This window comes from Nicotiana attenuata, unplaced genomic scaffold, assembly GCF_001879085.1.
Source record: "Nicotiana attenuata strain UT unplaced genomic scaffold, NIATTr2, whole genome shotgun sequence".
NCBI classification, from domain to species: domain Eukaryota; kingdom Viridiplantae; phylum Streptophyta; class Magnoliopsida; order Solanales; family Solanaceae; genus Nicotiana; species Nicotiana attenuata.
The window spans coordinates 518011-539659 of record NW_017670515.1 but is presented as its reverse complement, the minus strand read 5'-3'; positions in this window follow the sequence as shown (position 1 = coordinate 539659).

Genomic DNA, 21649 nt, shown 5'->3' with positions numbered 1-21649 from the left:
TATATAAATATATATATATATATATATATATATATATATATATATATATATATATATATATATATATATATATATATATATATATATGCTTTTACGAGAAAAGTTGCTTTATATATTGCCTCCATGTATTATTAAGTTGCAGTAGCATCAACAAGAATTGATCAATGTAATTTATTATGCCTTTTATTTTATTTTATGTGATAGTATTTGGTTAGGCGCAAAGTTAATTAATAACGGCATATTATTAACAGTAAAATAAGAAGTTTCAAATTAATTTTTTTAATAAAAATGTTATATTTTAAAAAAAATAGACTGAAAAAAGAGTGCACATGAAATGTTCACATATTTAATGTTGCTAAAGTTTTTTTTGAAAACCTTGGAGAAAAAAAAAAGAGACTTTTTCCTTCCTATACCATGTATGAAACCTTATTACCAAAAATGTGCATAGTTTCATATTTACCCGCCATGTTCATAGTTTTTCTACAATTATTATACCATTCATTAATACTAATTATTAGGAGATGATTCCTTCCTAATTAGGCGCGCTACAAATCAGGAACAAAATATTCTAATTGATTTAGCGACCTTTAGATCAAATTTGAAACGCAAATCCTATATCTTCAATTTAAAATCAAATTACATAGACTCTTTTCTGCAAAAACTTTGTTCTTCGATATTTTTCCTTAAGCCACAAATCCAAAAAAGACAAAATCGTAAACAAATTCGAATCAAATTGTAGAAATCAGTTCTGCAAAAGCTCAGTTCGTCGACATTCTCTCTACATCTCTCTCTATTTCTCAATCGCAAATTTCAGTAATACAAAGCAAATGAAAAGAGAGCAACAATTCCACCATTGACAGCCATTAAAAAGCTTGAAAGCTTTGAATTCAAATTTGGGTTTTCAAAAATCATTATTTGTTTGGATTGGGTGTTGTTGAAAATAATCGGGAATATGGTTTGGAGTTTATATCTCAATTTTGAGGGGTTTTGGTGAAGATTAGACTTGGTTTTGACTGAATTTCAGATTGAAACTCGAAGAAGAAGAAGACATATTGCAGAAATTTTAGATAAATTGTAGATTATTTGTATTCTGATTGTAGATGCTTTATTTTCTCTTTTCACAAATAAAAAACGGCTAAAACTTCTACAAATCTTCTCAAAAAACGCAATTATGTCAAAAATCCCAATTATGCTACAATTGAATGAGAATTGTGATATAAAAATTCAACGTACCCAGTTTGTAGATAAATTGTAGATAAATTGTAGATTATTTGTATTCTAATTGTAGATGCTTTGTTTTCTGTTTTCACAAATAAAAAACGACTAAAACTTCTACAAATCTTCTGCAAAAAATGCAATTATGTCGAAAATCCCAATTAAACTACAATCGAATGGGAATTGGGATATTAAAATTCAATATACCCAGTTTGTAGATATTTTGTAGATGAATTGTAGATTATTTGTATTCTGATTGTAGATGCATTGTTTTCTGTTTTCACAACCCAATTCCAATACCAGTACCCAAATACCCATTACCCTTTACCCTACCTTCTACATATAAAAACACAATTAGGAAACCTAAAAAAATCAGATACATCAAATCCTAAATACCTTACCCCTAGAAACGGCTCCATCGGCTCCCTTCCGAAAAATCGAAAGCAGAAAAAACGCTCCCCAAAAAGAAGCAGAAAAAACGGCGCAACGATGGAACCCATTTCTTCTTCTTTGGATTTTTCTCAAAAACAGACAAAGAGAAGAGCTCCTTTCTTTAAAAGATACCGAACAAAAAAAAACGGCCCATTTTGGTACCTTGAATTAAGGAGGGATATATGCTGCATTAATTATACCCTTAAAATACACTAAGGTATAGAATTGGTAATTTGGTATACTAAATGTAATTATATCAAACCTTAAACATTGAGGGTAATAAGGTTTCTATATGGTATAGGAATGTAAAGATTCCAAAAAAAAAAAAGACTAAGTTATATAGCCTACTACAATCACGTAGTAGTAGTAGATTGGTAAAATCCATATAAATATGTAGGTGACTGCATATTTTGTAGAAAATATAAAAATCTACGACTTATCATTTTATTCCAGCTTAAGTTCCTATAATATATAACTAACTATATTTAATCTTCAATTAAATAAAAAATGTGATTTTACTCTAATCATCAACAGAAGTTAAGAGAAAACGGTTTGAGGACTGTTTAGAAGTCACCTGAGTTAATAAAAAAATCCTGCAAGTTCCGAAAAAGAAAAGAAAAAAGCAACAAAAGATATATTTTTAAAGTACGTCGCCATGTCGTCAGTTTTTTAAGCGACCTATGTGATGCAAGTTAGTTACAGTTTAAATTTTCTGCAATTTTCTCTACAAACATATAAACTCCCCCCCCCCCCCCCAACCCAACCCTCCCCCAAACCCCCAACCATGTCTCTGGAATCAAATCACCATGCGCCGTCAGTCGTTTGCACTTCATTTTTTTAAAATCATTTCTCTACTACTTTTAGTCATTATGTTATTTCTTCTTGCACTTTGTTTAATTTTCAAGAGTTACACATACAATAGCTAGCTCGTTGTTACAAACAACCCAGTAGAATCTCACGAGTGAGGTCTGGGGAGGACAACCCAGTAGAATCCACGAGCGAGGTCTTGGGAGGACAACCCAGTAGAATTCACGAGTGAGGTCTGGGGAGGAAAGTGTGTACGCAGACCTTAACCCTACTCCGGAGGACTAGAGAGGCTGTTTTCGATAAACCCTCGGCTCAAGAAGATGAAAAGAAACAGTGGCGCAGTAATATCAGAGAAAGCAAGCAAGAAAGTAAGATAACATCAGCAACATAATAACCAAAAAACAGAGAGAAAAGCAATAACACTAAGCAGTAACAATAGTACAGTACTATAAACACAATGGAGTAATATGAATACAACAAAAGCCACTAGCATCCTAAGACACTACGCTATCGGACTAGCCTCGTTGTTATATTTAGGAATTGGAAACAAACCAATTACTGTATATAAAATTGCTCAAAACAATTAGTACTATATAGAATTATTTTCGTGGCAGTTAGTTTTGTAAATGGCAGTACTGCAACTCTGTTGCCATTGCTTTAAAGTTTGAATAAAGTTGGCACTCAGAAAGAAGCAGCAGTAAAACACACTTCCCCATTTATTTTTCTGTGTAACCTTTCTTTCTCTCAACTCTTATCCAATATCTTTGAAGGTTACGGGTATATTTTTGAATTCAACTAAAATCTACTTTGTATATGTGATGTTCACGACTAATATTTCACTATTTTCTAAAGACATATATATATACATGGAATTTTTGCTGAATTTTACGGGTGCCAATGATCCCGCTCTGTATAACATAGGTCCGGGTCTGCATATTTGTTACGGGTTCAATCAAATTCAGCATTTTCATATAGAGTATATAGTTCTATATAAAATCTACTAAATTTTTTAACAAATGTTAAATTTCAAAAGTTCAATGGGATCAATTGTAAGATTTTTGAAGTCCAAGTACTCAAATTTTAATCTTGAATTCGACTTTGTATATCTCACACAGGACCGGTACTCAAGACACATGGCATGTTGACACTGATCATGGTCCATTCATATTACAGAAATTAAGAATAGCAAATTAATGTGCCTGCAAAATTGGCCATGTTGTCTTTGTTGCTGCTACAAAAATTGATGAATGGGAACATATTAACTTCTTTTCTTAATTTGCTTATCTTTAATCAACTATTTTTTTAACGAATAACTCTTCAAAGGTTAGTGGCGCATACAGACAGATGTTGTTTTAGGATAATTGGGTTTATCTAAACAAATGCTTTCAATGCGGAGTGCAAATTAGTATAAAAGTTCATTAAAATTAGAACAAAAAATAGATATAAACCCACAAATATAAAAATATAATGAGTTCAATGCTAGAAATCTTAAAAGTTGAAGTTACATAATTTAAATCTTAAATTCACCTCCGGTGACACATATTTTGAAATTTGGTGAATAATGAGCTCCCTCTTCTGCTTTTTTACACCGAAGAATCGAAAATTCTTTCTTTTGCTCATCTTTGATCAACTAGATTTTTCTTGTCTTCTGGTTATCTATAATTTTATACAACAACAACAACAACAACCCAATAAAATTTTACAAGTGGAGTGTGAGAAGAGTAGAGTGTACGCAGACCTTACCCCTACCCCAAAGGGATAGAGATGCTGTTTCTGAAAGACCCTCGGCTCAAGAAGAAGAAAATAAACAATAGACAATAGATCAATGACAACAACAGAAGCCAGAAAAATAGTATCAGCATCGTAAGAAACAGAATGTAAAAGCAATAACACTAACCAGCAATAATGCCATAGAAAAAAGTGTGGAAACTACAAAAACCACTAACAACCCACAACGAAACATTATCAGCCCCACCCCGCCCCCAGAACAACATAGAAAAATGCTCGGCTCCCTCCTAACCTACAACCCTAATGCTCGACCTCCACACCTTCCTATCCAGCCCATGTCCTCGGAGATCTGAAGTCGCGCAATGTCCTGCCCGATCACCTCATCCCAGTACTTCTTAGGCCGCCCTCTACCTCTTCTCGTACCTGCCAATGTCGACCGCTCACACCTCCTAACCGGGGCATCTATGCTTCTCCTCTGCACGTGCCTGAACCATCTAACCATCGCTTCCCGCATCTTGTCGTCCATGGGAGCCACGCACACCTCTCCCGAATATTATTTCCTAATCTTATCCAGCCTAATGTGCCCGGACATCCATCTCAACATCCTCATTTTTGTCACTTTCATCTTCTGGGTATGAGAATTCTTGGTTGCCCAACACTCAGCCCCATACAGTATGGCCGGTCTAACCACCAATCTATAGAACCTGCCTTTGAGTTTCGGTGGCACTTTCTTGTCACACAAGGCTCCAGATGCTAAGTGCTAACCTCCATTTCATCCACCCCACTCCTATACGGTGCGTGACATCCTCGTCTATCTCCCCATCCCCCTGAATAATCGATCCAAGGTACTAGAAACTTCCTCTCTTGGGGATGACTTGTGAGTCAAGCCTCACATCCATGTCCACTTCCCCCGAGACATCGTTGAACTTATACTCCGAATATTCTGTCTTAGTCCTACTCAGCTTGAAATCTTTAGCCTAAAGGGTCTGTCTCCATACCTCCATCATCTCATTAATGTCGCCCCGTGTCTCATCAATCAAAACTATATCATCAACGAATAACATACACCATGGCACTTTTCCTTGAATATGGTGTGTTAGTGCGTCCATCGCCAGGGAAAATAAGAACGGGCTGAGCGCAGACCTTTGGTGCAGCCCCATAACAACCAGGAAGTGCTCTGAGTCTCCCCCACAATCCTAACCCGAGTCTTAGCTCCCTCATACTTGTCATTTATCACCCTAATGTAAGCTATCGGTACACCTTTCACCTCCAGGCATCTCCAAAACCTCCATAGGAATTTCGTCATACGCTTTCTCTAGGTCAATAAACACAATGTGCAAATCCGTTTTCTTATCCCTATACTGTTCCACCAACCTCCTGATAAGGTGGATAGCTTTCGTAGTGGAACGACTATCTATAAATTTTATAATTAGTGTAAAATTGTTTAAATCTTATTCGGAACAACCAATTAAGTAGCCCCTCTTCTATTGTGGAATGACATTCTTTCACAATAGGAACAGAATTTAAATAGTGTTCTAAGGCCTCTTGTGCAATTGATCACTTCTTTCGTAATACGTTTGTATCTAGGCCTTGAGGTCTTGGTCTAGTTCCTACTTATAAAAAATGTTGGATAAAAGAGGAAAATAAAAAAGAGAAATTTTCAGAAACCATTATTGTTTAGTTTTATCAACTTCATATAGCTAATATATATATATATATATATATATATATATATATATATATATATATATATATATATATATATATATATATATATATATATATATATATAGAGCTACTTTTCAGTTGTTACGGTAGTGTATTCGATGCATTCACGCTACTGTATTCATGAATACAATAGAAAAAATCGCTAAAAATAGGGGAGTCCAGCTGTACATGCCTGTATTCAGATGTATTCGCGCTATGTATTCATGAATACAGTAACAACAATGACCTTAAAAATTGGAATATCCAGCTATCTAATAACGGAAAGAAGATTAATTACCGTGATACACTCCTAGTATAACTCAACAAAATCAATTCTAACACGCCTCATTATCAACCCAATTAATTAGAATGATTTCTCAGACGCTAAAGAGCATTGTCAATTCAGCTTCAACATAACACAGTCTGCAAAGCTTCAGAGATTCAGTCAACTTTTTTTTTGGTACAGTTCGAGGTTTTGCTTTGACCTTCATTGATACGAATTTTTCTGTCCGGGTTTCGTTGATATTAGTATTTACAGAATATTAAGTAATTCGATTTACTATATGGCAAGCTCCACAATGCTAATTCGTCATTCTAGGAGGTGGAACAATGAAAATTATTATATCGATTATTCGATTGAGGGGATATTGAAAGCATATAGTAAATCGAATATTCCCTATTTATTGAAAGCATATATTTAATTGGTATAATGTATATGTTATTTTAAATTATGGGGTAATGTACAAGAAAGTTACAATGTGATACCTTAATACATGTATGAATATAGCCTGTAATATGAATATTTATTGAAAGCATGCATTCATGCATAAGGTATGTAATCAACCTACTACTTGTATTCAGTTGTATTTAACTGTCGTATTCAGTGTGTTTCAATATTTATTTTTTACTATTGCATTCATTATATTTAATGTTTGTATTCATCATATTCACTATTTTGTATTCAATGTATTCAATTGTATTTGTATTAACAGCATTTTAATTATTCCTAACGGTGGCGGATCCAGAATTCCGGGTTCGTGGGTGGTTAAATTTTTTTGACGTAATATACTATCATTCACATTATATAAGTGCATAACAGTTTGAACATGATCATAAAAAGAAATTAATAAGAAAACTTATAGTATTAATATTATAGACATCGGGAAAACTGTAATGGGTAACATAACTATCAAGAAAAGAATGTGTTTTGCGTTTTAGACGAACTGTTGGTCTTCAAAAAGGGTCGACGTTTGGTGTCCCTTTTTAATTGGATTTTCTTTTTCTTTCTTTGCCATAGTAATTTAGATAAAGTAAAAACAGTTTTAAAAAAAAGATAAAATAAGAAGTCAGAAAAAAGAAGTATTAGAATAGTGGCTACCGGAAAGAACAAAAGCTCCCTAATTATTAGGGACTTGCTAGAAGCTAGAATCGAACCATCGCTGCCCACTTTCATAAACTTAAAACCGTCTTTCTAGACCAAAGCACCAGCAAACGTTTTGTTACCTGGGTGCTTGTTTTCCTTTCCCATTTCCTTAAAATTCAATATAATTATGCGCACTCTTTGTGGAGGTCAGTGGGCAATTTTGCTTAATAGATCCACCCCTGATTCCTAATACATGTTATTACTGTTATATACAGTATATTTCATTAGTTGTATTCACTGTATTTTTATTTATATTTAGTGTATTTTACTGTATTTCAAAATTAAATGTATTTGTTGTTTATATTCTATTTATTTCAGTGTTTGTACTCAGAGTATTTCAATGTTTATATCCCATATTTATGCATATTGTATGTACTCCATGTACTTATGGAAAATATATGTTTTGTACACTTATGCTTCACCGTTTTATGTAGGTTGTACCATCGATTGCACACTTGCACATGGTGAATGATGAATGAACGCATTACACCGTTTGCCTCCAAAAAAAATTATATTTTATGAAGATTCCAAGTAGACGAGCTACCATGCTCACATGCTTGGGCTGTCTTGAAAAGAAAGTTTCTAATACCAGATGATTATTGCTCGGACTATTACAAATCAAGGTATGTTGTAATGACATACGAGGTTCCCGTGTATCCTCTCCCTAACCGAAGTGAATGAAATATACCAGCACATATATCAGAGGAAGTTGTCTTACTACCCAAATGGCAGAGACCTCATGGAAGGCCATAGAAGAAGCGCGATAAGCCATTAAGTGAATTGCTTCATAAGGTTTAGGGTTTAGGGTTTAGGGTTTAGGGTAGAGTCAACATTCATGTAGTAAATTTGGGCGGGGTGGACATAATAAGCGTACTTGTAGAAACGCCCCACATAGGAATTAGTTGATATTCTGATTCTAATTCCTTCAATCACTATTTTTGGATTTGTTCAAGATATTCTATTACTTATTGGTTTCTAGATGTATTTGATTGTTCCTAGATGGATTTTTTAAAGGTAGATGACTAAATACATTACTGTTAAGTTTAATGATATGTATAAAAAAATGATGTATATATACTGAATTTGGTTAAATACATTGTTATATTATAATTCAAAATACGTTTGAATACAGAATACAACGATGTACATAACTAAATACATTACTGTTAAATTTTCTGATACCTTAAAAAAATGATGTATATATATGCATGTTTATGTATAACAGGACATGTATATATAATGTAAATGGTTAAATACATTGTTAGAATTTAACTCAAAATACATTTGAATACAAAATATAACTATGTACATATGAATACACAAGTACAGAGATGCAACAGAAACATACAGGGAACGTGTATATATTGTAAGTGGTTCTTGTACATTTAGTGTATTTAATCAAAAAACTTACTAAACTTCAAAAATAGATAAATACAATTAAATAAGAATACATTGATTACAAAAAAACTAAAAAAACCATGTATCAAGCATAACTAAAATACTTTTAATACAACTATGCTTGATTAAATTATTTTCAGCACTTTTAAAAAAATAGTAGGTTAAAAGGGATTCTTGAATCATGAAAATTTGAATACATAAGTATATAAAAAAGATAAATGTATTCATAATAACAGTTGCACTAAGACAAAAAATACATTCATGTATTCTAAACAAAAAGGTTGCGTAAAACCATGATCAATAAGTTGAAAATACAATCTGTAAAACAGAAAACTATTCTATAATCATCTTCACAGAAGTATCCGATTTTGTGATTTGCCAAATAATCTTTACCGGTGCTTTATTGTCGCTTATTGCATCAGCGTCTAGCTTCCACATAGCATAGTACCAAAGGAGTGCATCATATCTTAGCCGGAGTAAATTAAAAATGAGTCAATAGAACTTTCTTCAAGCTCTAGAACCATGAAACACCTGAACAACTGGTGTTGAACCTCACGGTGCTTCATACCGAGGAATATACTAAAACGGGTAGTACCAAATAGTTTGTACTGCTTTGGACTAAGTTTTTCTTTGAGGCTGGAGATTATGTCGGTGTTAGTGTAGGAACTTATATGCGGTGATGAAGTAGGCGGGTTTCTAACAAAGAATTTTATTTCCTGCATACAAATACAACGAAAAAGATAATTATATGCTTGAAAATACAGATGAATATAGTTAGGTTGGTATATTATTTTAATTATTTTTATTGTAGGTTGTTTATTAGTTCAAATACATATAAATACATGTATAATGAAATACATTATTTTCATTATATACAAAATACAGTACATACAAGTGAATACATGAATACAGAACTTACACATGAATACATCAAAAATATTGATTATGACCAAAAACACTTTGAGTTATGGTAACAATGATAGAACTGTTAGTGTATTTAGAATTGTTGTTTTATGAACTCAAATACATATAAATACATCTAAATACAAAAAATGAAAATTATTGTACAAACTAAAATCAGTGTATGCTGACTCAAATACATACAAATACATCTAAGAATACCTTGTCCATCCGTGTTTCCGAGCTACTTCCTTTAGCGACATCTTTTCTCTTGCTCCCAGAAGCAACAATGATAAGTTTTCTTCTCTTTTTCACATTTAAGTTTTGTGTAGAAACTTGAGGAACATCAGGAAGGGTTGATTTTTTCGAAGGTTTCTCATCTTGACCTTGTTTCATAGGGTCATTGCGTATTTTTATTTGTCTTTTGGCTTCCATGGTTGCTGATGAACCTGCAAATACAGGTTCCTCTTGAGTGATTAGCAAATCGAAAAATGGTCCTCCTTCGCCGAAAAGTTACACCGTGTATATAAGGCAAAATCTGTTTTTTACCTCTATATATTAAGTTTTGAACCCTCTTAACACAACCCAAAAGTACAGTTTAGTGGTCAAGGGTATTCAAAACTTTCATAAGGTCATAGGTTCAATCACTGGATGGACAGTCCATCAGAATCCACAGATATATTTATTATTGGGGCCTACTTCGACAGGCTTTTTATTTTTTATTTTTTTCATCACTTTATGTTAGCGGTAGGTCTTTCAATAGATAATTCAATTTATGTGTGACTATATTTAAATGAGCGCAAAATTTAAAATAAAATGAGGAAGATGTTTGAAATATGTTTTCTTATACATTTTATTATTTTTGTGGCCATATAAGCGTCCTGTCAAAGTGGGATGTTTAAATTTATATTGTTTCGAAATATAAAAATATGTCTTTTCTCTGGAATAAACTAAAAGAAAATACTTCCTCCGTTTCAATTTATGTGAATCTGTTTGACTAGGCACGGAGTTTAAGAGAAAATGAACACTTTTGAAATTTGTGGTCCTAAATGAGTTAAAATGGGGCCCAGAGTATTTGTGTGGTTAATAAAGTTTCTCATTAAGGGTAAAATTGTAAGTTTAAGCTAAATTGTTTTCAAATTTAGAAAGGGTTCATTCTTTTTGGAACGGACCAAAAAGGAAATAGGTTCACATAAACTGGAACGGAGGGAGTAGTACACACACACTCTCTCTCTCTCTCTCTCTCTCTCTCTCTCTCATCTCATTTTATGTTGCAAATTTTCCTTTTTAGTCCTTTCTAAAAGAATAAAATACACGAATTTTTGGAGCAAAATCGTTGAAAGTGAGACAGAGAATCGTGCTGTGAGAGAATCGTTGTCACAACCCGAAAATCCCACCCTCGGGACCGTGATGTCGCCTAACATTTCACTTGCTAGGCAAGCCAACGTTAGAATAATTTATCCTTATTTAACAGTTCAGATTAAATGATGATAAAGAATCTGAAATAACTGCAATATATCTGAGGTAAAGTACGAAAAACCATAATAACTAAGACATCTAATACAATCCCAAATCTGGTGTCACAAATGCACGAGCTACTAGAATAGTACAAATAAAGGTATGAATAGAAATAAAGTTGTCTGAGTGAAGTACAAAGCTAAGATAAAGAAGAATGAGACTTTAGTGACTGCGGACGCGGAGCAGCTGTACCTCAAGTCTCCGCTCAATAGCCGGCCCAAGCAATCTATGAACTACCGCTGGGACCGACTCCAAAATCTGCACAAAAAATGCGGAGTGTAGTATGAGTACAACCGACCGTATGTACGCTGTAAGTGTTGAGCCTAACCTCGACGAAGTAGTGATGAGGCTAAGGCAGTCACTTGCAATGACCTGTACGCAACATAAAAATAATGGCAGGAAAGAAAATGCGGAAACAAATTAAAGCAGTTAACACATGAAAGTAACTTAATCTCCGAAGGAAAACCAGTAAATGCCAGAAATATCAATCCTTAGATTCTTGTATGAAAATATCATAGCCAACACAACACGGTAAGGAAATAGAAATACATTGACTATTACGACGCACAATCCGTTCCCATCGTACAACACAATCCTCCTTTATTCCACCAAAATAATATCAACAATAATAAATAAATATATGTTGCGGCGCAAAACCCGAACCCACCATATAATCAGAATCAATATCAAAAGTCACCCTTATTTTACCATATCAATCCATCCTTATTTTACATATTGTGGTACGCAACACAATCCCACCGTACAACACAATCCGCCCTTATTCCACCTTATTAATGAATACTAAACAACAAGACATTTCAAATAAATGACAACTAAGGGTACAAGTAATTCATTTAAGGGAAATAGCAGTACATCATGAAAGTATTTAAAGCATGTAACAGATAAGGCATGCAGTAAAATAATTAATGAAACGTGAAAAAACAAGGAAACAAGCAGCATATATACACTCGTCATCTCGCATATACGCCGCACACATAAATTTCACATAACACATAGCTCAAAGGTTCCTAATTACTTCAGATCAAGGTTAAACCCAACACTTACCTTACTCCGCAATCAATTCATACCTCTATCTGCACCTTTCCTCTAGAATCCGCCTCCAAACCAATCGTATCTAACCAAAATCGATGCGATATCATCAAATAATGCTAATGGAATCAATTACAATACATAGAGATAGGATGTTTTTACACTTTTTCCAAAAAGTCAAAAAGAGTCGACCCCGGGCCTGCTTGGTAAAAATCTGAGGTACAGACCAAAACACATTTATCCATTCTTCCCCGGGCCCTATTATGTAATTAATTTCGAAATCCGCCCCCAAATTGAGGTCTAAATCTCGAATTTGCAAAAGAAAACCCAATTCTTCCTAAATCCCTAGTTTTTTTTTTACCATGGAAGAACAAAGATTAAGGTCAGAAATTACTGGGTGATGTTAGAAATGGAAGAAAATGAGTTAAAGTATACTAACCTATAAATTGGTGATAAACTTTCTCTTCAAAAATTGCCTCTAGGCCAAGCTCAAATGGAAAGATGATGAAAAATGGGTGAAATCCCATTTTTGACATGTTTTAAGGTCCATGCGTGAGGTCTTCAACGCGTTCGCGAAGGACCTGCCGCGTTCGCGATATACATCAGCCAAAATGGCCTACGTGTTCGCGAAGGATTCTCCCCCAGGCCTTCGCATTCGCGAGCCAATGCTCGCGTACGCGTAGAAGAAGAAAGCACAGATCCCCTTCCCAGGTCCAAAGCCTACGCGCTCGCGAGAAGCTGATCGCGTTCGCGAAGGGTAAGTCCCTCATTACTCCGCATTCGCGACCCAGCTATCGCATTCGCAATTAAAGAAATCCACCCCCAGCCTAGATTACACTTAGCGATCACGGGAGTACCTTCGTGACCGCGAAGAAGAAAACACCAGATGACAGCAGAAGCTAAACAAAACCAGAATTTCTAAGTTTGAAACGCCCGTAGCCTATCCGAAAGTCACACGAGCCCTCGGGGCTGCAAACCAAAGATGCACATAAGTCAAAAAACGTCATACAAACTCGCTCGCGCAATCAAAACACAAAAATAACAACTAAAACTACAAATCGGACACCAAAACGAATGAAATTTTCAATAAAACTTAAGAACTTTCATTTTAACAACCGGACGTCCGAATCACGTCAAATCACTTTCGTTTTGCACCAAATTTTGCAAACAAGTCATAAATACAGTGATGAACCTATACCAAGTTCCCGAACCAAAATCCATACCTAGTATCAATAAAGTCAAATACCGGTCAAACTTGAAATTTCTTTAATCCTTTAAACTTCAAATTTTCAACAAATTGCGATAAATTAGGCTAGGGACCTCCGAATTCGATTATGGGCATAGACCCAAGTCCCAAATCACGATACGAACCTGTCGGGATCGTCAAAATATGGATCCGGGTCTGTTTGCTCAAAATGTTGATCGAAGTCAACTCAAATGAGTTTTTAAAGCACGATCACATTAAAATCAATTTTTCACATAAAAGCCTTTCGGAAAATGGCACGACTGCACACACAAAACGAGGAAGGCTAAAAGGAGCTATTTGAGGTTTCGAAACACAGAATTAAGGGTTAAAGCACTAGATGACCTATTGGGTCATCACATTCTCCACCTCTAAAACAAACGTTCATCCTCGAACGGACATAGAAAAGTACTTGGGCTGGTGAAAAGGTGCGGTAATCTACTTTGCATGTCCAACTCGGACTCCCAAGTGGCCGCCTCAATCGGTTGATCTCTTCACCGCACTCGAACTGAAGGATAACTCTTTGATCTCAACTGTCGAACCTGCCCTACCGGCTCCTCCTCTTAAGTCAAATCCTTGTCCAATTGGACTGAGCTGAAATCTAACACATGGGACGGATCACCGTGATACTTCCAGAGTATGGACACATGGAACATTGGATGGACTGCTGATAAACTGGGTGGAAATGCAAGCCTGTAGGCCACCTCACCCACTCTCTCAAGAATCTCAAAAGTCCCGATATACCCAGGGCTCAATTTTCCCTTCTTTTTGAACCTCATTACACCCTTCATGGGTGAAACCCCGAACAACACTCTCTCTCCAACAAAGAATGCAATATCTTGAACTCTACGATCAACATAACTCTCCTTCCTAGACTGATCTGTGCAAAGTCGATCCTGCACAATCTTGACCTTATCCAAAGCATCATGTACCAAATATGTACCCAATAACCGATCCTCCCCCAGCTCGAACCATCCAACTGGCGACCGATACTACCTCCCGTATAATGCCTCATAGGGGGCCATCTGAATGCTCTACTTGTGTTGTTGTTGTAGGAGAAGTCCGCAAGCGGCAAAAACTGATCCTAAGAGCCCCCGAAATCCATAACACAAGCGCGAAGCATATCCTCCAATATCTGAATAGTGCGCTCGGACTGTCCATCCGTCTTAGGGGAAATGTTGTGCTCAACTCAACCTGCATGCCCAACTCACACTGTACTGCCCTCCAGAAGTGCTAGGTGAATTGCGTACATCAATCAGAAATGATAGACATGGGCACACCGTGAAGACGGAAGATCTCATGGAAGTAGATCTCAGCTAACCGCTCTGAAGAGTAGGTAACTGCCATTGGAATGAAACGTGCTGACTTGGTCAACCTGTCCACAATGACCTATAATGCGTCGAACTTCCTCTGAGTCCGTGGGAGTCCAACAACAAAATCCATAGTGATACGCTCCCACTTCCACTCAGAATCTCTAACTTCTGAAACAACCACCAGGTCTCTGATGCTCTTACTTTACTTGTTGACAATTTAGACACTGAGCTACATATTCAACTATATCCTTCTTCATGCTCTTCCACCAATAATGCTGCTGCAAGTCTTGATACATCTTGGTGGCACTCGGATGAATGGAATATCGGGAACTGTGGGCCTCCTCAAGGATCAACTCTCGAAGCCCATCCACATTGGGCACAAAAATATGGACTTGCATCCTCAAACCCCCATCATCTCCAACCGTAACCTGCTTGGAATCACCGTGCCGCACCATGTCCTTAAGGACAAGCAAATGGGGATCATCATATTGCCGCTCTTTGATGCGCTCATACAAAGGAAGACTGAGCGACTGTGCAAGCTAGAACACTACTGGGCTCTGAAACATCTAACCTCACAAACTGATTGGCCAAAGCCTTAACATTTGCAGCAAGCGGCCTCTCACCAACTGGAATATACGCAAGGCCTGCCCATACTCACTGCCTTTCTACTCAAGACACCGGCCACCATATTGGCCTTTCTAAGATGATGCAAAATGGTGATATCATAGTCCTGCAACATCTCCAACCATCTCCTCTACCTCAAATTGAGTTACTTTTGCTTGACCAAGTACTGTAGACTCTGATGATCCGTGAATACCTCGCACGACACGCCTCTAAATCTTTAGCGCATGAACAATGGCTGCCAAGTCTAAGTCATGAACAAGGTAATTCTTCTCATGAACCTTCAAGTGTCGCGACACATATGCGATCACCGTGCCATCCTGCATCAATACTGCACCGAGCCAATACGAGGTGCATCATAATACACCGTGTAAAATCCTGAACCGGTGGGTAGCACCAACACTATTATCGTAGTCAAAGCAGTCTTGAGCTTCTGAAAGCTCAACTCACACTCGCCTAACCATCTAAATGGAGCACCCTTCTGGGTCAATCTGGTCAATAGGGCTACTATAGATGAAAACCCCTCCACAAACCGGCGGTAATAACCCGCCAAGCCCAGGAAACTCCGGATCTCTGTAGCTGAAGTAGGTCTAGGCCAGTTCTGAACTGCCTCAATTACGATCCACCTTTATGCCCTCTGTCGATACGACGTGCCTCAAAAAGGCGACTGAGTCTAACCAAAACTCGCACTTTGAAAACTTGGCATATAACTGACTATCTCTCAAAGTCTGAAGTACAATCTGAATATGCTGCTCGTGCTCCTCTCAACTGCGTTAGTAGATCAAGATATCATCAATGAATACAATTATGAAGGAATCCAAATAGGGCTTGAACACCCGGTTCATAAAATCTATAAATGTTGTTAGGGCATTTGTCAACCCAAATGACATCGCTAGGAACTCAAAATACCCATACCGAGTCCGAAAAGTTGTCTTAGGGGCATCAGATGCCCTAATCTTTAACTGATGGTAGCCAGACCTCAACTCAATCTTCGAAAACACCTTGTCATCCTGAAGCTGATCAAATAAGTCATCAATCCTCGGCAATGGATACTTGTTCTTGATGGTGACTTTGTTCAACTGCCGATAATCTATGCACATCCTCATTGATCCATCTTTCTTTTTCACGAACAATACGAGTGCACCTAGGGCGAGACACTAGGTCTAATAAAGCCCTTATCAAGCAAGTCTTGCAGCAGCTCCTTCCATTCTTTCAACTCCGACGGGACCATACGGTACGACCGAATAGAAATGGGCTAAGTGTTGGAGCCAAATCAATACAGAAGTCAATATCTTTATCAGGTGGCATCCCCGGCAGATCTGCTGGAAACACTAGGGGTGGACATTCAGTATTTCGGTTCGATATTTAAGAATTTTGGTTCGGTATTTCGTATTCAATTTATCAGTTGGGTATACCAAATACCGTACCAAATTATTTTGGTATGGTTCGATATTTATTATTTTGGTTCGGTACGGTTTCAGTTTAATGCTGCCATTCATAATAACGAAATGCTGTCAACCATTAGTTCAAAACTTTGGGAGTGTATTAAAGACATGCCTATGACCTATCACTGATCTGAACATGAGTGTTGCTATGAGTGTTCAAAACTTTGGGTAACAAGTAACATGATCAGAATGTCTTTAAAGACATGCCTATGATCTGTAATGACTTAATGTCGTTACTGCTACTGTTATAGGCAACCTAAACAACCTATGATTAAGTATCTGAACGACAACCTAAACAAAAACAATCAATGATAAAATTGAAAACCATTAAGTCATTAACAACATTTTCACATAAAAGAAGTTCAACAGTGCAATAACAGTAGCAGTAACGACTAAACCTGAAGTCCTGAACGATTGAACCTAAATATTTTCACAGCAGCCTGCAGTTTAACATGCTGCAAAGTTTAGTGTTCTAACAGCACTGTAGCAGCTTTAACAACCGAATCAAACAGTGCAATAACAGTAACACCAGCAGTAGAATTAAGCAGAATTAATAGTAGCAGAAATGTAGAATTAGTGTTCTAACTTCTAACAGTACCAGCAGGCAGCAGTGCCTAATCGCATATACCTCTTCCGTGTTCAATTTCCAGAACAAATTAGTGCAAAAAAATGCCCAGGCCCCATTTTGATTTTGTTGCTACTAAGTCTATTACTGCATATATTCACAGAGCATCCGAGAAAATGGACATTAGTTCTATCTAAACTTCAAAACTTAGATCATGAAATGAGAGTTCTCGAGACAAATTAGAAAAATGAAGATTGAAGAATGAAAAATTGAAAAGTTATGAACCAGACCCGTTGAAGTCTTGATTTGAAGAGTTAACTGCCGACGCCGGACAACTGATCTCACAGGCGAGTGGCGACAGCGGATGTCGGACAACCGATCTCTGAGTTTTTGAGTAAGGGTCGTTCGTTCTTACTTAGGTTTCTCAGTCGTTTACTCGTTCTTAGTTCTTACTTCTTAGTTCTTAGGTTTCTACTTAGGTTAGGGTAAGACAAGTGAAAGACTTTTGGGTTATTGGGTTGGGTCTTATTGGGTTGGTCTCCAAAAATTAAAATTTTGGCTTTTGGGTCAGCACTTGGGCTGGGGCTGGGCAGTCCTAGTCTTCTACATGAGTTTTAAATTTTCGGTATTTCGGTATACCGAATTGTCAAGATCTTAATACCAAGGACCGAACCGTTATACCGAAATACCGAAAATTCAGTACCGAAATACCGAAGTAATTCGGTCCGGTTCGGAATTCGGTTTTTTGGATTTATGCCCACCCCTAGGAAACACCTCTGGAGACTCACGAACAACTGGTGCTGAATCCATGGATGGAACCTCCGCACTAGAATCACGGACATAGGCCAAATAGGCTAAATGCCCCTTTTCGACCATACGTCAAGTCTTCACGTGAGAAATAACTCTACTAGTAGAATGGACAAGAGTCCCCCTCCACTCTAATCAAGGCAACTATAGTAAAGCTAAGGTCAACGTCTTGGTGTGAATCCAATATAACATGATAAGGTGACAGCCAATCCATACCCAAAATGACACCAAAGTCTACCATATCAAGAAGTAGGATATCTACGCTAGTCTCAAGACCCCCCAATAGTAACCACACACAAATGATAGACACGATCTAAAATAATAAAATCTCCCACAGGTGTGGCCACATACACAGGAGCACTCAAAGAATCGCGAGGCACAACCAGATATGAAGCAAAATAGGATGACACGTAGGAATAAGTAGACCCCAGATCAAATAGAACTGAAGCATCTTTATGGAAAACGGAAACAATACATGTGATGACGACATCAGATGACTTGGCCTCAGACCTAGCTGGGAAAGCATAACACCGGGACTGGGTCCTACCACTCTGAACTACATCTCTAGGACAGCCTCTAGCTTGCTGGCCTCCACCTCTAACGGTCTGACCTCCACCTCTAATGGCTTGAACCTACCTCTGGCTGCCTGACCCCTGCCCCTGGCTGGCTGAGCGGGCGGTGGAGCAACCGGTGATGGAACCATGGCATGAGAGCTCTACCGTGGCATGCCGCCCAATAACCTCGGACAGGACCTCCTGATTTGCCCAAAACCACCACACTCAAAATACCCATCCTACTGCTGTGGCTGCTAGAACTGAAACTGACCCTAACGGGGCGAATAACCATGATGATAGATTTGAATCGGAGGCACATTGATAGGGGCTGATGGTGCGCTGCAGGCTGGCTGCCCAAAATAAGGTACATAAGGACCACGACTCCCTGAAGCACTGTGAGATGCCTGAAGCGGTGAATGAAATGGCCTGAGAGGATGGCCTCTACTAAAAGCACCCCTGCTCCCAGACGAGGCACCGCTGAAATCACCAGAATGACGAGCCCTCTTATCTGACACCTACCCCCTCTTCTGAGCAAGAACCATCTCGATCCGCCTAGCAACATTTGTAGTCATTTGAAAGGAAATATCACCCCCGGTCTCCTTGGCCATCTGTAGCCTGATAGTGTAAGTAAGGCCATCAATAAATCTCCTCACCCTCTCCCTCTCAGTAGGAAGCACGATAAGGGCATGACAAGCTAGATCCACAAAACGGGTCTCGTACTAAGTAACAGTCATACTGCCCTGCTAGAGACACTCAAACTGCCTGCGGTAATCCTCTCTCAGTGTGAGAGGAAGGAACTTCTCTAGAAATAGCTTTGAGAACTGCTCCCAAGTAAGTGCAGGCAACCCAGCTGGTCTGGTCAACATATAATCTCTCCACCACCTCTTGGAGAAACCCGCATATGAAACACAGCAAAATCGATCCCATTGGTATCAACTATACCCATGATCTGCAGCACCTCATGGCAGCGGTCAAGATAATCCTGTGGGTCCTCTGAAGGTGCACTATTAAAGTGAACTGGAAAGAGCTTAGTAAACTAGTACAATCTTAATAAAGCCTGAGAAGACATGGCAGACCTATCATCGGCCTGTGCCGTAACAACTGGTTGAACCACCTCAACTGGCAGGACTGCTGGAGTCTGATAATAGGGAGCCATCAGCTCCAGAGTGTGAGTAGCGGGAGTCTGTGCTCCTCCCCAGCCTGAGAGACGACTGGTGCCACCAAAAATATACCAGCCTGGGCCACACCCTACATAAGCCCACCAAACGGACTAGAGCATCCTGAAGCACTGGAGTGGCAATGAACCCCTCCGAGACCTGAGCTGGTCCAATAGGTACAATTGGTGCTGCTGCTCGAGCTCTAGGCTGAGCTCTGCCTCGGCCCCTGGCGTGACCTCAGCCTCGACCTCTGCCCCTAGTAGGAGCAGCCACTGGGGGCTCCGGCTACTATCCAGCTGTAGATGCAGTACGTTTTCTCGCCATCTGCGAGAGAACAAAAATAGGAGAGTTCAATCATCTATAATAGAATAAAATCGCACGATAGAGAAGAATAGAAGTGAAATTGTTCCTAAACTCCATAGCCTCTGGAAGATAAGTACATACGTCTCCGTACTGATCCTCCAGACTCTACTAAGCCTGTTTGTTACTCGTGAGATCTAGGCAATCTAGTGCTCTGATACCAACTTGTCACGATCTGGAAATCCCACCCTCAGGACCGTGATGATAACATTTTACTTGCTAGGCAAGCCAACGTTAGAATAATTTAGTCATTTTTAATGGTTCAGATTAAATGATGATAAAGAATCTGAAATAACTGTAACAAATCTGAGGTAAAGTACGGAAAACCAAAATAACTTAGACATCTAATACAATCATGGATCCGGTGACACAAGTGCACGAGCTACTAGAATAGTACAAATAAAGGTCTGATAGAAATAAAGCTGTCTGAGGGAAAGTACACAGCTAAGATAAAGAAGAAGGGGACTTTAGGGACTGCGGATGTCGCGCCCTCTTTTTTCCCTCCTCGCGGGGAGATGTCCGGGTTTCGACATTCATGGGGGTAATAACTCATTTCCTTTTGGGAATTAGGTATTTGAAGAGTCGCCACCTAACGGATTATGGTGCGTTAGGGCACCTAGAGCGATTAACTCTTTAGATTGGTTTGCATTACCAGAGATTAGGGTAAGGGCTCGAAATAACCTCGAGGGGAAGGTGTTAGGCATCCTCTTTGTCCATAACTGTGGGTCCCGGCCGAACTTATACTTACGAATTAGCCCATTAACAAAATAAATAGTTGAAGCAAATAATTGCAAGTAGAGCATGTTGGACATTGTATAACTCAAATAATAAAACAAGAATTTAAACAAGTTGTGTGCATAAAAAAGGGGAAGTAAAGACTTCAGGTAAAGATGATTTGGGAGAGAGAGGTCCTAGGTTGGTTATCATATCCATATCTACCATTCCCATCCCCTTAGTGGTCATGCAAAGCGAGTGTTGGTCAGAGATCTCTATTGCATGCTGCTACCCGTCCCTTCTTAATAGTCCCGGAGGGATTTAAGACCTCTACTTATAGGTGCTTCTAGACAGACCCCTAAGGTTTAAAAGGTGAAAATACTAAGGCGTCAAGCAATAACACATAGGACTCTTAGCAAACAAGAACATGAAGGAGCAAAATAAGAGGCTCAGTTTACCTCCACAAGTGAAGCATATAAACAACACGACTCAAACATAAATAAAGGCCTTTTTGTTAAACAGTATCCTAAGGCAGGATGGCTAAATGAATATGCAGAAGACAAGCAACTTATTTTATAAACTCAGAAGTAAAGCCCTGTCAATTACCTACTGATTTTTAAAGCCTGTTAAACCAGAAGAACATTAAGTCATAGAAACGGTTTCAGAGTTGCAAGATTTGAAAACGTCCTATA